Raw genomic sequence first — 13,439 nt, 5'->3', positions numbered from 1 at the left:
CTCTGATTCTAGGTCAGCAATCCAGTAGCTGATGAGAAGTGTGGAGTCATTCAAAGGGAAGAGAGAGCACAACACTTCTCGTTTGCAGAAGCGGCTATTTGGTAACCAAACCGATGATTCCTTTGCTTCTAGAGCAACTAACAGCAGGGATCCGCTTTACAATAGAGGGAAAAGAGTCGTTGGCATGTCATGTGAAGTAAGCTTCAAATCCCAGAGGATGATTTTGTTGGAACTTTATTCAGCTGAAAACACAGAAGCCTTGCTTTTGCTTGTGTTAGTTACAGCTCCAGTTTACTTTGGTTGGGAGGGAAGGCATTCCAGGCTAATGTGCTGTACCTGTTCCTTCAGCTCATTGTCCATAAACGGAGGAGCAAACGAAATCAGTTTAATCTCCATTAAATGCAGCAGACAAAGCGGAGTAGAGGGTGATCTAGCACTTAATTTTTCCTGTAAGCAGGAAACCCAGAACTCAACAACAGTTTTCAAATCTTGTCCTGCAGTAAATGACCAGGTGAGTGAAGCTTGCATTTAGAGGATGTGCTCCTACAGTAGATGGAAATAGCTTTTCCTCTTCACAAGTGCAACTGAGTGGTGGACTGGCAGCTACGTGGTTAACTAGTTGTGCCAAAGGGGTTGTGTTGAATGCACAGAAAAATATGCAGGTCCCAACAGTAAAGGGTTGTCTGTAGGCATGACACTGAGTACAGATGTTGTCCGCAGGTTCGTGCAGAGTGCACCACGCCAATAAGCACCCAGAGTCGGAATGCACATGAAGGTCTTTTAATTATATAATTACTTATAGAACTCTGCAGAGTCAGGTACTTGGCCATCTTTCGCAAAGCAAGCACACCTCTGACTCAAATCGCCGTCATTTATACACAGGAAACTTGTGAAAACTCTCTCTTTGGCTCCTTTGGATTGGTTATTACAGCTCATCTAACTTATCTCCACTGAGCTTGTGCATTACAGAGGAATACCGGGGGGGAGGGGGAACAGGAGAGGGGGGACACACAACGAATCCCACATTAGCATAGATTAGCATTTTGACAGGTGTGATTTTTAATGTGCTAATGACCCTTAATGAGAAAAAGGTTACTATAGGTCAGTCTGGAGCTCGTGTTCTCCTTCCTGTTTTTTCCCTTTTAGCCCTTCTCTTCCTTGCTTCTGCTAGCTCAAGGCTACCTGTCTCTCTCCTTTATTTTCTCAGCTAAAAGACTGCACAAGCTACAGGCCTCCCTATTTGCTTCAACATTTCCTTGTTTTTGTTTTTTTTTTTTTTTTCCCAGCTCTGGGACGACACAGGTGTGGTTTGATATTTGCCAGTATAGCTAAAACTCACGCCAGTCTGCTCACGCACAATAAGTAGTAAGATTTAAGGACTGGTTTCATCGGCTTCTTCCATACTAACATCCTTCTTATGTTTTAGATATGCTGTAGTTAAATCAACACTAAGTTACTACTTGTGGAGTAATCGCCTTAAGCGACTAGGCATCATAAGCACACCTCCATCCCAAAAGCTACCCGCCTCCAAGGTGCAACCACCCCTCACTGAGCACGCCCTTGGAATTTCTCAGAGCCTGTACCTTTAAACGCAAGTGAGATCATTTCTACCAAGCACAACCAAGATATGCATGACTAGAGTCACTCAAGCTCCACCTTAAAGATAGAAAATAATATCAATTGCTTTAAGAGAAAGGGGATGTTAGGGAAGATACTATCAGGAAGGATTCCTTCTGACATCACTCGACAGGCTGAGCCTCTCACTCCCCCACCTCCACTCCACTGGGACGCCGTGGGGTAAGATCTGAACGCTTGCTTATACCAGGCGTCTCTGTGGAATCTTAGAAATCTGTAGAGTTTTGATGCTTTTTAATGTCTTAATACCTAGGCTGTGTGCCTGTGCATTTCATGCATGCTAGCTTGCTTTTGCAGACAGTGAATTTATCACTGACAATCCAAAGAACCTGTGTACCTGTCGCCGTAAGAAATTGCACTTAATTGCATTCTTCCTAGCTGTGAGAGTTCTCCTTGAACGCGACTAGAGCGAGGCCGTACTGCGTTGTTGGTGAGTCCGTGACCGTGATAGTTCAGCACCCTGAATCTGACGGGACCCGTGACGGTCAATCGGCTACACCCCTTAATGCGACACTACTAGAGGAAGAAGATGACAGGGCTTGCATGCACTGCATTAGGCTTTGCATGTGAAAACACCCCGAAATAATTTCACGTGCATTTAACGTTTTTAAAGGGAAAAAAACAGGAAGGTGTAGTCTCTCTGTAAGCTACAGCCCTACATAGTTAAGGCATCAGCATTCATTCCTTTGCTTGATAGCAAAGTATGAACATACAGAAGAGTTAAATATTTTCTTTGCATTCTTAAAGGCGATTTTTCAGACTTGGGCTTCAGTTGTTGGAGTTGAAGAGATCAGTAGACATCCTTACTTTTACGTTAAGACCAAAATCTTTATCTAAGATTGTGTTATCTAACGCAACTAAACTCCCACCCCCATATGTTTTTTTTGTAACTTCGGAACGATCTTGCTGCAGTCCTACTCCGATGGTCTTTCAGTAACATGCAGACTGCCGTGGCAGATTCTGTTACAGTGCTTTTCTATTGACAGTGTGCATAACACTCAAGGTAAAGCCCCTTAAGTGTTTCTTTGGACCCTGCTGCTTCTGTTAGTACTCATTTTTTCACAAACTTGTTGAACCTGAGCCGTGCCTACTGAGCCAACGAATGCTTTGATGACACAGTATTTTTTCAAAGCAGTTTTGCTTCTTGGAGCTACAGAAGCAGCTCTGGCTACGTGATAGGGAATTGTGCTGCATTGGCAAAACCAGACTTAGCTACAGACTTACAACACTTGCTAACTCGATCTATTTCAAATCTCATTTTAACTTTAAAGGACAATCAGTTTTGTGGCTCCTGTCTTACTAATTTGCCTTGTTTTGCATGGAAGGGCAGCCTGTGAATGTTTTGCTTTATTGCATGCTTCAAAAAAAAAGGCTGAGGAAGAGACTGGAGGAACCTTTTCTATTCTATGGACTTTCCCCCGAGAGGGTGGAATTGCAGGCTACTTGGATGAATGTTCGAATATGAGTAAGGGAGCAGACCTCAGCCAAAGGAGGTGGAATCCTTGCTTAATAGTAAGTATCAGTGTGGGGACATCTTTGCTTAACGGGAGCCATTTAAACTCTTCATAGAAACAAAATAAGCTGGACATCTTATGCTTGGAAAGCAGTATGGTTACACAGCTGCTAACATAATGACTTGAGTCTTCTGCTCTGCAACTTCAGGTTTTGTTTTCAAGCAGTGCATACATCAGTTTAAGCTTTGGACAAGGATATTTGCAATGCAAATAGTGATAAACCAGAATCAGTGGCGCTGACGAGTGTAATGGTGAAATGCAGCAAATCAAGTATTCCTGGAGAAATGTGAGATTACAAAACTAGTAAGCCATGAAGCACTTTTGTTGTTGTTGTTGTTGTTGTTTTTTAAATCAATTCTTATATGCTGAAATAGCACCTTCAAGAAAATCTGTTTATCTAGCCAGGTAACGGTGTCTCCCTGTAAACATGAAGGAAATGCCAGGAGCAGCCATAACTCTTTGCTGTCAAAATAAAGAGCAAGTCGAGGCCAACATCATGCCATAGTGCAAAGGCTTGCTAAGAAAGGTCATTCTAAGAGGTCTGCAAGAAAAGATGACTTACTTTGTCATAAGTTTGTCAAATAGAATGGACGAGTTAGTAGTCGAGTACCGACTGTGTCCGACTCTACAGCTGCGGCGCAGCTCCAAGTCCCTGTTTTCTCCGTGGACTCGTCTCACAGTTTTTGCACCAGCTCTACTCCTCAGTGTTCTGGTGACTGATACGCAGAAACAAAGGATTTTGAAACAGTGAAGATGGGATTCTCCTTATTTCACCGTTGCTCTTGTAAAATGGAAACAGACAAACAAAAAAGGCACCCTGAAGTGGATTGAGTTTTCTTTACATTTCAGATCAGAAGTTGTTGTCACAACCACTGCATTCCACTTCTTTATCGCTCTGCACGTTTAAACTGTCTACTTAAAACTGGGACCTGTAGGGAAATTTTTAAAGAGACTGAAAGCTAGCCAGACAAAAACAAACGTGCAACTTTTGTTCCATGCAGGAGGGAAATCTACTCCAGTTATTTCTGTCTTGGAAAAGTGAGAACAATCAACACCTTTCTCTAAGGTGTTTTCACTCCATTCATGTAAAACTGTATCTAACAGTGCTCAAAACAAACACTATGACATTGCAAGCCTCTTCCTAAGAGGTGTATGTTTGATTACTCTGTTTATGCATGCAGCACTTCCATTTCCTGCATTATGATCTAACAGCTCAAGGAGGTAAGAATCGTTTCAAGAGAAACACCCAAACACCACATAACTCAAACTCGTGCTTTTTAGAAAAAAGCCTGCCCATTGTTTACCATACAGCACCCTTTGGCACAGGTTTGTTGCTTGCACTGTCATTAAAAGAGACAAGAGGACAAGGGGAAGGGAAGAGCTACACCACTGTGCTGGTAGGATCACAGCTAAGGTTTACTTTTGTGGTTGCCAGCTATAAAACTAAGTTTGAACTTATCAAGTATCGATTTACTTTGCACAATTAGAACAGTTTGCTTTGTGCCTACCAAGCTGCAATTTACACTGCTCCCTCCCCAAGGAATTCATAAAATCTCCTATTTGCACCTACCTCTCTTCACAGAAAAGTCACTGAGGAGTGAATTCAGATGACTACAGAAGGCTTTGGGGCCAAATGAAAGCGATGGAGTGACCAAGTGCCATCCTCTTCAGTAACCAGCGTAAATAGGTATCCCGGGGACTTACAGCCACTTACCTGTGTTATATTCTTTTTTTCGTTCCAATTTTGGCTTTCTCAACTGCCTACATTAAGAAAGAGGACAGGGCAGAGAAGGGAGAAAAGACTTGTTGTATTAGACCCATCAAGGATGGGAAATTTCACCATGTTTACAAGCCAGTGCTCTATGGTATACAAAGAGAAGCCTGTAGGCCTCACGCAGGATCCAGATCCCAAGTCTGTTGCGTGCCATATACACGCGGTTCTGTATGTACCCACATTTCCTAGCTTGCTCATGTTGAATTCTCAAAATTATGAGCAATAGCATCCAAGTGGAAAAGATACATGTCCTGGTTTCAATTAGGACAGAGTTAGTTCTCCTCCTAGTAGTGAGTAGGTTGCTATGTTTTGGCTTAGAATGTGTGAAAGGATGTTTAGAAGAGTGCTGATACCACCCCGATGTTTCAATTGCTGCAGAGCAGTACTTACAACAAGCCAAGGACCTTTCGGTGTCTCACTGTCCTACTGGCGATCAGAATCGGCGCACAGCAACAGCTGCGAGGGGACAGACTCAGGATGGCTGACCCCAACTGGCCAAAGAATTCTATGCCTTATGGCAACACGCTGCACCATGGATAGGGCGGGGCAGCCGGGCTGCTAGGGGTTACGCTGGGCACTGGTCAGCGGGTAGTGAGCAACTGCATTGTACATCACTTGTTTTGTACACATTACTAGTAGCAGTACTATCATCATCATCATCATTATTATTTTCCTGTCTTAATAAACTGTCTTTATCTCAACTCGTGGGCTTCACTTTCCCATTTCTCTCCCCCATTCCAGAGAGGGAGGTGGGAGGGTTGCAGAAGGGCTGTGTGGTGTTTAGCTGCCGGCCGGGTTAAACCACAAGAACACCTCAAAGGGGTTGGGAAAAAAAAAACAGTTTTTTTTAGAAAAGCGGGAGACTTTCACTGAGAAGAGGGACTCTAGTTTTAAGGTACTGGTACACCATCAGCATGCTCATAGGCCTCTGCTGATTTTAGCCGGAGGTTTATCAGGCCACAACTCACTGCACATGCTTTCTCTCTTGCTTTTCAATCTACAAATCGAACAGAGATTGAACATATAGAAATACAGTACCTTGAAAAGCATCTCCTCTTGACATTTCCCCTCAGTATCGCCATACTTTCTTCAAAGCTGGAGACTGAACACCGCAGGATGCTTTTGCTCATTGATCTTAAACGGTGTCCGTTGAAACATTCAATACTGGGAGAAGAATAATCCTAGGGAAAGAAGGAAACAAGAATATATTTATGTGAACCACGTAGATTCAGATAAAGAAATTCTGCCTCACGCAAGTTTAATTGACCCTCCTGACTTGGTAGTGGGGCAACTAATGGCAGGCAGACACTGAAATGCTGCTGTGCTCAAGAAAAACCTGGAGAGAAAAAAAAAAAAAAAAAAAAAAAAAAAAGCTTTCAAAACTAAAGCTTCCCTCTCCCCACCATTTTCTTGTGGATAACTTAAGCTTAATATCCTTGGCAAAAAGATATTGCAGCAAAACCTTTCACATAAACTTAGTGTTTCGTGAAAAACAACAACAAAAACTTTAAATTCAATTGGAATTTTTTTCAATAAATTCAATTGGAATTTAAATTCAAAACTTTAAATTCAATTGAATTTAAATTAAAAAAACTAAACTAATTAATTTAAATTAAAAAAAATTAAATTCAATTGACTGTTCAGAGGAACAGTCAAGCTTGACATTATACATCCTAGAATTAAAATCTAGTTTGAGTTCTTCTCCCATCTCCAGACCTTGCTAAAGATGCTTATTAGGAGCTCTGTCAAAAAAAGTGTAAGGCTTGTTATATCAAAGCTTTGAACCCTTCTTACTGCCCTTGACCTTCTTCACATTGCTGCTCCTACAAGGGTGAGTACTATCATTTTTAGTATGGGAGGGAAGCTGTGATATTCTTGAGTGGGGGGTCGTTCTGTTTACAAAATGAAGTTCCAGTAAGAGTACATCAAATGAACCAACTTTCTTTGAACTTTAATTCATCGCTATATTGAATGAATGACCTCTGGATTTCTCTCTCCCATTTGGAAGTCAATTTGAAAACAAACTACCTCTGCCATAAAGAGCCAGGCATCAGAGACACCTGTTGCGCCTCAAGAACAGAGAAGGTATTAACGACAAGAGCAGCTGAATAAAATGCAACTTGCCATTAGAAATGGGTGTACTGGCATCTACAGGTGCCGCTGGCATCTCCTCATTTTCATTACTCTCTTCATCTGGTTTCTCGTCTTCAGTAGCAGGGTTCTGCTGTGGTGACTTGGAGCTGTCGCATGGAGCACACGCTGCAGAGGTGCGACCTTGCAAGAAAGAATAGATACGAAAGATCTTCGTCGTGCATTTTCAGTTACAAATGCAGAGACAAGTCTTCAAATCCTTAGCGTTAAACCACGTACCTCTTTTCTCACGAGATTCTTTAATTTGTTCACAAAGTCGTCCAAACTCTGTATCCGTTTCGTTCCTCACCATTGAATATGCAGTGTCTTGCAAAACATAGGCGCTGTGACGATCTGAAATTTTACAGACTTTAACTGAATGTTGTCTACCAACCAATGAAACTGTTTTGATCACAGAAAAAAATTGCTTTCTTCATAGGTTGGTTCCGAAAGGTTCTCTCAGTGAATATTTTCAGCATAACAACATCGAAGTTAATTAAAACAAAAGCACTAGTTCCTTGGGAACACTTATATCACAATTCCATGCCCAAGTAGCAAAATGATAAAATATTTACAGTCTGGACGTCCAAAATCATCTAATCCATCCGAAGTCTATTGTCCGCACACAGCATTTCTCCATCTATACCTTTGACAGATTTTTTAAACTAGGGCTAAAAAGCACATCCTCACCTGTAGATCTTTGATCCGGGTAGTACTCTAAGGCATTGTTACAGATTAGATCGATGTCCTTCAGCTAGTCTCCTGCAGCGAGGTACTGGCACGAGTCAATTTGAGTCAGAACTGTTGAAAGATCCATCGGCTCTTTAATCCTTGTGGCATAGTCAGGTACCTGCAGATCAAATACAAGCATTCAGAGGTTTTCATAACCTTGCACACTGTCTACCAAAATTATTCTGAAAACTTTAAATAAACGACTTCCTAAAAACCCTGAACATTTGCGATGCATCAGAAGTTGCTGAAATTAACCAGTTTGCTTCTCAAAAATGGAAGGGCTCTTTCATTTTTCATTAGAGCGGCTAGGAGAGGACAACAAGAAGTAGGGAGGTCAGAAGCACATGCATGGTAGAGAAGAAACACTGAGGGTGGGAGATTCATTTCACTTTGCTTCAGAAAATCACAACAGTGAAAGCTGAGCAAGCCATCCGGCATTCTCTTCGTTGTCGACATTGAGGAAAAGGTGCATGAATTGCACCTGTGAAGCACCTATTGCAGGCATCTACTTTAGAATGAGATAACTGGGCCCTGAGGTGCTCATTTCTTCCCTCAGACCAGAAGAGGAGACTAATGACCAGTTCAGATGAGGACATATGTATCTGTCTAGATTTTTCACAGCTCAAGAACCTAGGAGAAAAGGGGAAGAAAAGCCAGTGAATGCCCACAAGAAGAGGACTTTGCTGATCCGCAGGTATATTCAAGTTACATCTGTCTTTGAAATATACGCCCCTAGTTTAGGCTTATCTCATAAATTAAGGAGAAAAAGGCATCTAAGCAGCCAATTGGAGGAAAAAGAAAACACACTGCACTTATGGTTGATTCCTATTGAGGAGTTCCAGATGAAACAGAGAACAGGATCTCAAAACTTATTTTTACAAACTGCTGCTCTTATTCCTGTTCCCACAGGAACTGACAGTCCAATAAAGGGCTTCAGACTTCATTAAAGTAGTCCTGTAAATACTGTTTGTAATTATAAGGAAAGATCTCTGTGCTTTTCAGTGCTGTGACACGCCTACATATCAAAGCCTTTTCACGAGCAAACTGTGTTGGCATTTGGACTGGCTTTTTAGAATGAAACCAGGGCTTTCAGCGAATAATCCCATAAGAGACATTTGAGAGTCAGCAGAAGTAAAAGCACTGCCTCTGCTTCTTGCAAAATCCTTACAGTGCAGCCCTAAAAACAAAGTTGAACCTCACCCAAAACGCTGAGAAATACGAACACTGACAAGTTACAGACACACACAGATCAGCACTACTTTACCTTCTGTGGGTCAACGGGCTTTGCAAATTCCCTGAAACGTCTGTCAGTGGCAAGTCTGTGAGTAACGTCCCTCAAGAAAATTCTAAGGTCACGCAAGGTATCCTCCTCTTCCTCCTCCAACATCCCTACTTTTGTGGGGATCATTCTTGTGGCTTCTGAGGCTCAGCTGGTGGTGCTACAGGCACGACTTCCAATGTCCAATCAACTTCAATTAATCAGGAAAAATTAGCCAATTTACAGTACTCAAATACAAGCATATGACAAATTACTGACAGAAAATGACCACCAAAGCAAAGCCCAACGAGCTAGTAACTTCGATAGGAAAGTTTTAGATGTACTTCTCATATCCTCCTCACCTCTTTTCTTTACAGGAGGCTTAGCCACTTCATTTAGAATTAGGTCCTCAAAAAAAGATGCTCTCTCTGCCCTACCAGGCAACTCAATATTGCACACTTCTCCAAATTCCTTATTAAATAATTTTTGGATCTAAAGCAGAAGGACGAGAGACATTTCAGATTTAAGGCCACAAAAAACTCATCTTCTATTCCAAAAAGACGAGTACCTTTTCAAATTAATAATAACCTGAAGAACACAAACTGAAAAAAGTTATCTTCCTGGCCTTAAAACGCTACATTTTCAAAGGCTGGCACAGCAAATTCAAATATCACCTTTAAGAATCACCTATAGAATTAATGCTCGCTGAAGGGATTGTACGCTACACTGATAAAGTAATGGCTTTCACCACATCCAACAGCGCCTCCTTTGTATTTACTTGCCTTGCTGCAGCCTTTACTTAGAACCTTTATGGCTATCGAGGGAAGAGAAAGGCTTCAGCAGACAAGTGAGGGCTTTTTGCTGAGTTTTTATTTCTCTCCCAAAAGGTGTCTGAAGTAGCTAGTACCTCTACGTCTTCCTCCATTTTCAAGTTCTAGTATTAAAAGGTAGGTAAGGAATTTCACTACTTATTTTAGAAGGAATTTACAGCCTGTACAAAAACTTCTGTGGGAACTCAAGCACTTTCAAAGCAGTTGATAATAAACACGTCTAGGTAAGACCCGTTCTCTTCCCCCAATGACTGAGACCAAATCATCAGAATGACAACAGCGTGGTCCTGTTTTGGGCACCTTCCCTTAATGTAAACTCTCAGAAGTCAATGAAGTTCTGCACGTACTTTTACTACAGTTTATTTAGGAATACAACTAGAATTCGATTCCAAAGTTACTTTAGCAGAAATTGGAACTCAGCTTTCCAGCTTGGAAAGCTTTGGCCTATATGAAGAAAGAAACTGATTTATTTATTTATTTTTTTTAATCAAAGTGTTTCAATTCTCTACTAAATCGCATTATTAGCAGTTTACCCAACATAGCATGGAATGGCAGACTGTCAGAAGAAATCTCTTCAGTAAGAACATCCTCTTGTCATTTCAAGCACTTCATATTCTTGACTGAACCACTTTGTAGCCACCAGAATTATTGTATTAATTTATTATTTGCATGTGTGAGAAGGGGGTGAAAGTCACTTGCTTGACTCAGAAAAAACCTGAAGCAGATGCTTTCACAGTATTCTTTTTCTCTAAGCAAATTTTAAGTGATTTGTTAGGGTGCCTGAGTAATAACAGCATGCATTTAAGAAAGCACAGCATTTTGATGCTGAAAGCATATATAAATTACAAGACACTGAAGAAATAGTAAGAAAAGTATTGACAAATACCTCTTCTGGGAGATCTGAGTGACGTACATCAGACGTAGCAAGCAGCAAAACTGGCGAAAATGCTGGAATGTTACGTAGTAGAGTTAGAAAAGTAAGTTTCAAGGCAGGTCCAGCGTTGTCCCACCATAAATGGATATCTGGGACATAAATTGTGCTTGGTGCTGTCTTCTGAGCATTTCGGATCAGCTAGTGAAAAGGAAAGCTTGCGTAAGAAAACTAAAACACGTACAAGAACCTCTTAATACATAGCTACATAGCCATCTGACTGCCCCATGAAATGAAACTGCGTGAACAGAGTGGCAAGCATCCTTTCACATAAGGAATTTCTCTGTGCACCCTTTCAGATTATCAGTACTCGGAGAACTCTAGTCAGAAGATGGGAAGGATATATTCAGGCAGTGGCTAGACACCGTAGCTATATGGCCACAACCACAATCATCGCATAACAAAGAAAGGAAATGTCCCTCTTAAGGGACACATCAGTATTCAGTCGTGTAACATGTCTGTCCTTACTTGTATGGCTCTCAAATGTTTCCACGAAAAGTAAAAATATTTTAAGGTAGTGATGCCAAACAAGAAAATGGATTTCCTGCCTAAAAGTAAAAACACCAAATCTGTTCATTTTTTCTAGTTAAAACCACATCACCGTGCAAATGAAGTGTTTTCTGAATGTTAATGCTTTTATTGCACATACTGCAACAACACAAGTTGTGTACGTCCGTGCGAAAACAAAATAAACAGAAGCCCCAAACCTTGGTTGCCTTACTAATATAATTTAGAAGAAGGCTACAAAAAGTAGCCGACATGCAGTCTGATACAGAGCCATCTACTGGGAGCACACAGTCTTAGGAGGCAATGAGAACTACTTTCTGGATCCCAGTGACATGAGCAGCATTTCTTTCCACAAAGAGATGTTCGTTAGCAACACCGCCCAGCTTCCTGAGCTGCTAGCAACAGCCTCACTGTAAAACTGGGTATGGAAAATGTCGACATGTACAACATCCAGATTGTTTGTGGTGCTGTCTAAAACAAAAGGGGATTTTCAGACAGAAGCAAACATCCCAGCACATTAAAACAAGGCCACCTCCATTACCAATGAATTTTGTTCACCTTACTTGCAACTCCATTGATCCTTTACATACAGTCAGTGAATCCGATGAGAAGAAAAAGAAAAAAGGTACCTGTCCGCAGATTTCTTCTGGCGATGCAACGTTTGTAAGCAGAACAGAAAGGTCCAGGGTGTGAACGGGAAACTTCTCCAAAGCATGCAACACCGCGGGTGCCACGTAAGAAACCTGGCTGTACCCTTCTTTTCCTACTATTAGCAGACGGGGCTGGCATGATGTTGGTTCACAGAAAGCACTCCTAGAACAGGAGTTAAGAAAACAAGTTTATAAATGAGGTGCTGAATAGACACACAGATGTTCCAAGTAATTTTCCTATAGACTTTCTTTTCCCTCCCCAAATAATCCAAATGGCAGCGGTACATTAAATACATGTAAGATTTCCAGTTAAGTTATTCAGTCATTCCAATTGTTTCACCTTCTTCCCTTGTGTTTCCTATTCTTTACTAAACCAAGACTGCAAATTAATATCCCTGCAATCTTGCTTTACTTTATTATAAATTTATTATTTATTATATATTTATTATTTACTTTATTATAAATTTATTTTTATTTAAAAATAAATTGGTGAGGAGCATTTGTTTCCCCACTACAATCAGGCTGTACCTTTGCTGGCTTAAATCAAAGATGCTAGAGACTTAGCCTTGCTCTAAAGCACAGAAAATCTTCTGGACAGCACAGCAATAGAAACTGAGAAAAATAACTGATCCAGCTGTGACAACATGATCTAACTTTCCAACTGTGGGCTTGCATGACTTCCATACTAAAATATCACAAGATTAACACAACTTGGTGGCTTAACAAATAAAGACACCATTCAATTTTTTCTCAAGGTGTTTTAACAAGCCCTTTCTCGGTTTTCTTTCTGCTACATAATTCACTACTGGTTTAACAATCCTGGAAAACAGAAGGGCAAAAGGTGGCAACACAAACCCATAAAGCTGGGGTATTTTTAGCTAAAAGGACAGACAGCACATTTATGTGGTCTTGAGTCTTTCAAAGAATGCCATGGATTAAGTCAACGTGTTCTGGTAGTCTATGGATCACTTTGGCTTACGAAGAGAAGCCTGGGCTTTTCAATTTGGTCATTCAGAGCAACTTCATTACAACTTTAGTCCCTCCACCCTTTCTTCTTGTGAATACCAAGCACCCCTTCAACACACAAACTTGATGTTGCCCCTTCGTCTACCACCCCTCGCACTTTTAACAGCTGGAACTGTTTACAAAGACTCAGCAGACCTGAGAATTTAAACGTAACAGGGATCTATCTTTCTTTACCTGCTGAAACAGAGGCATTTTTTCTCTGGTCCGTTAGGCATTCCATCTTTTAATTCATCTCCAGAAACCAAGGATGCAACGTCATCACTGTCAAACATATCATCTTGTAAAATAGGATTGAAATGCTCTGAAAGGCAAAAGAGGTTTGTTAACTTTCCTGAATAGCCTTGGTCTCTTTCTCTTCCATTAATACAGCTTCTAAATCAGTGCCAAAACCCTTTCTTCATTTGAGAGCACACACTGAAAGCTATTTCCTAGAGTTCAGCCCACCACAGATC

General features: G+C 41.1%; 1 long non-coding RNA gene and 1 pseudogene across 2 annotated transcripts in view; both read right to left on the bottom strand.

Annotated features, from left to right (window-relative positions):
* LOC311428937 (ubiquitin carboxyl-terminal hydrolase 42-like) overlaps positions 1-6,079 on the bottom strand; it is a 34,832-nt pseudogene extending 28,753 nt beyond the window's left edge. The window contains exons 1-3 of the transcript in view: positions 5,962-6,079; positions 4,864-4,910; positions 3,712-3,930 (exon numbers count right to left, since the gene is read on the bottom strand). The product of the transcript in view is annotated as a ubiquitin carboxyl-terminal hydrolase 42-like (transcript). The remainder of the gene's footprint in view (positions 1-3,711; positions 3,931-4,863; positions 4,911-5,961) is intronic.
* A 1,689-nt stretch (positions 6,080-7,768) lies between these two features.
* LOC311428938 lies at positions 7,769-10,923 on the bottom strand. Its single transcript, XR_014687962.1, has 3 exons — positions 10,760-10,923; positions 9,050-9,254; positions 7,769-7,903 (listed from the first exon to the last, which is right to left on the bottom strand). It is a non-coding gene; the product is annotated as an uncharacterized lncRNA (long non-coding RNA).
* Positions 10,924-13,439: the final 2,516 nt, after the last annotated feature.

This window comes from Aythya ferina, assembly GCF_964211825.1.
Source record: "Aythya ferina genome assembly, contig: HAP1_SCAFFOLD_200, whole genome shotgun sequence".
In the NCBI taxonomy this organism is placed as follows: domain Eukaryota; kingdom Metazoa; phylum Chordata; class Aves; order Anseriformes; family Anatidae; genus Aythya; species Aythya ferina.
Note: the sequence above shows the minus strand (reverse complement) of the source record. Positions and strands in the feature narration are given on the sequence as shown.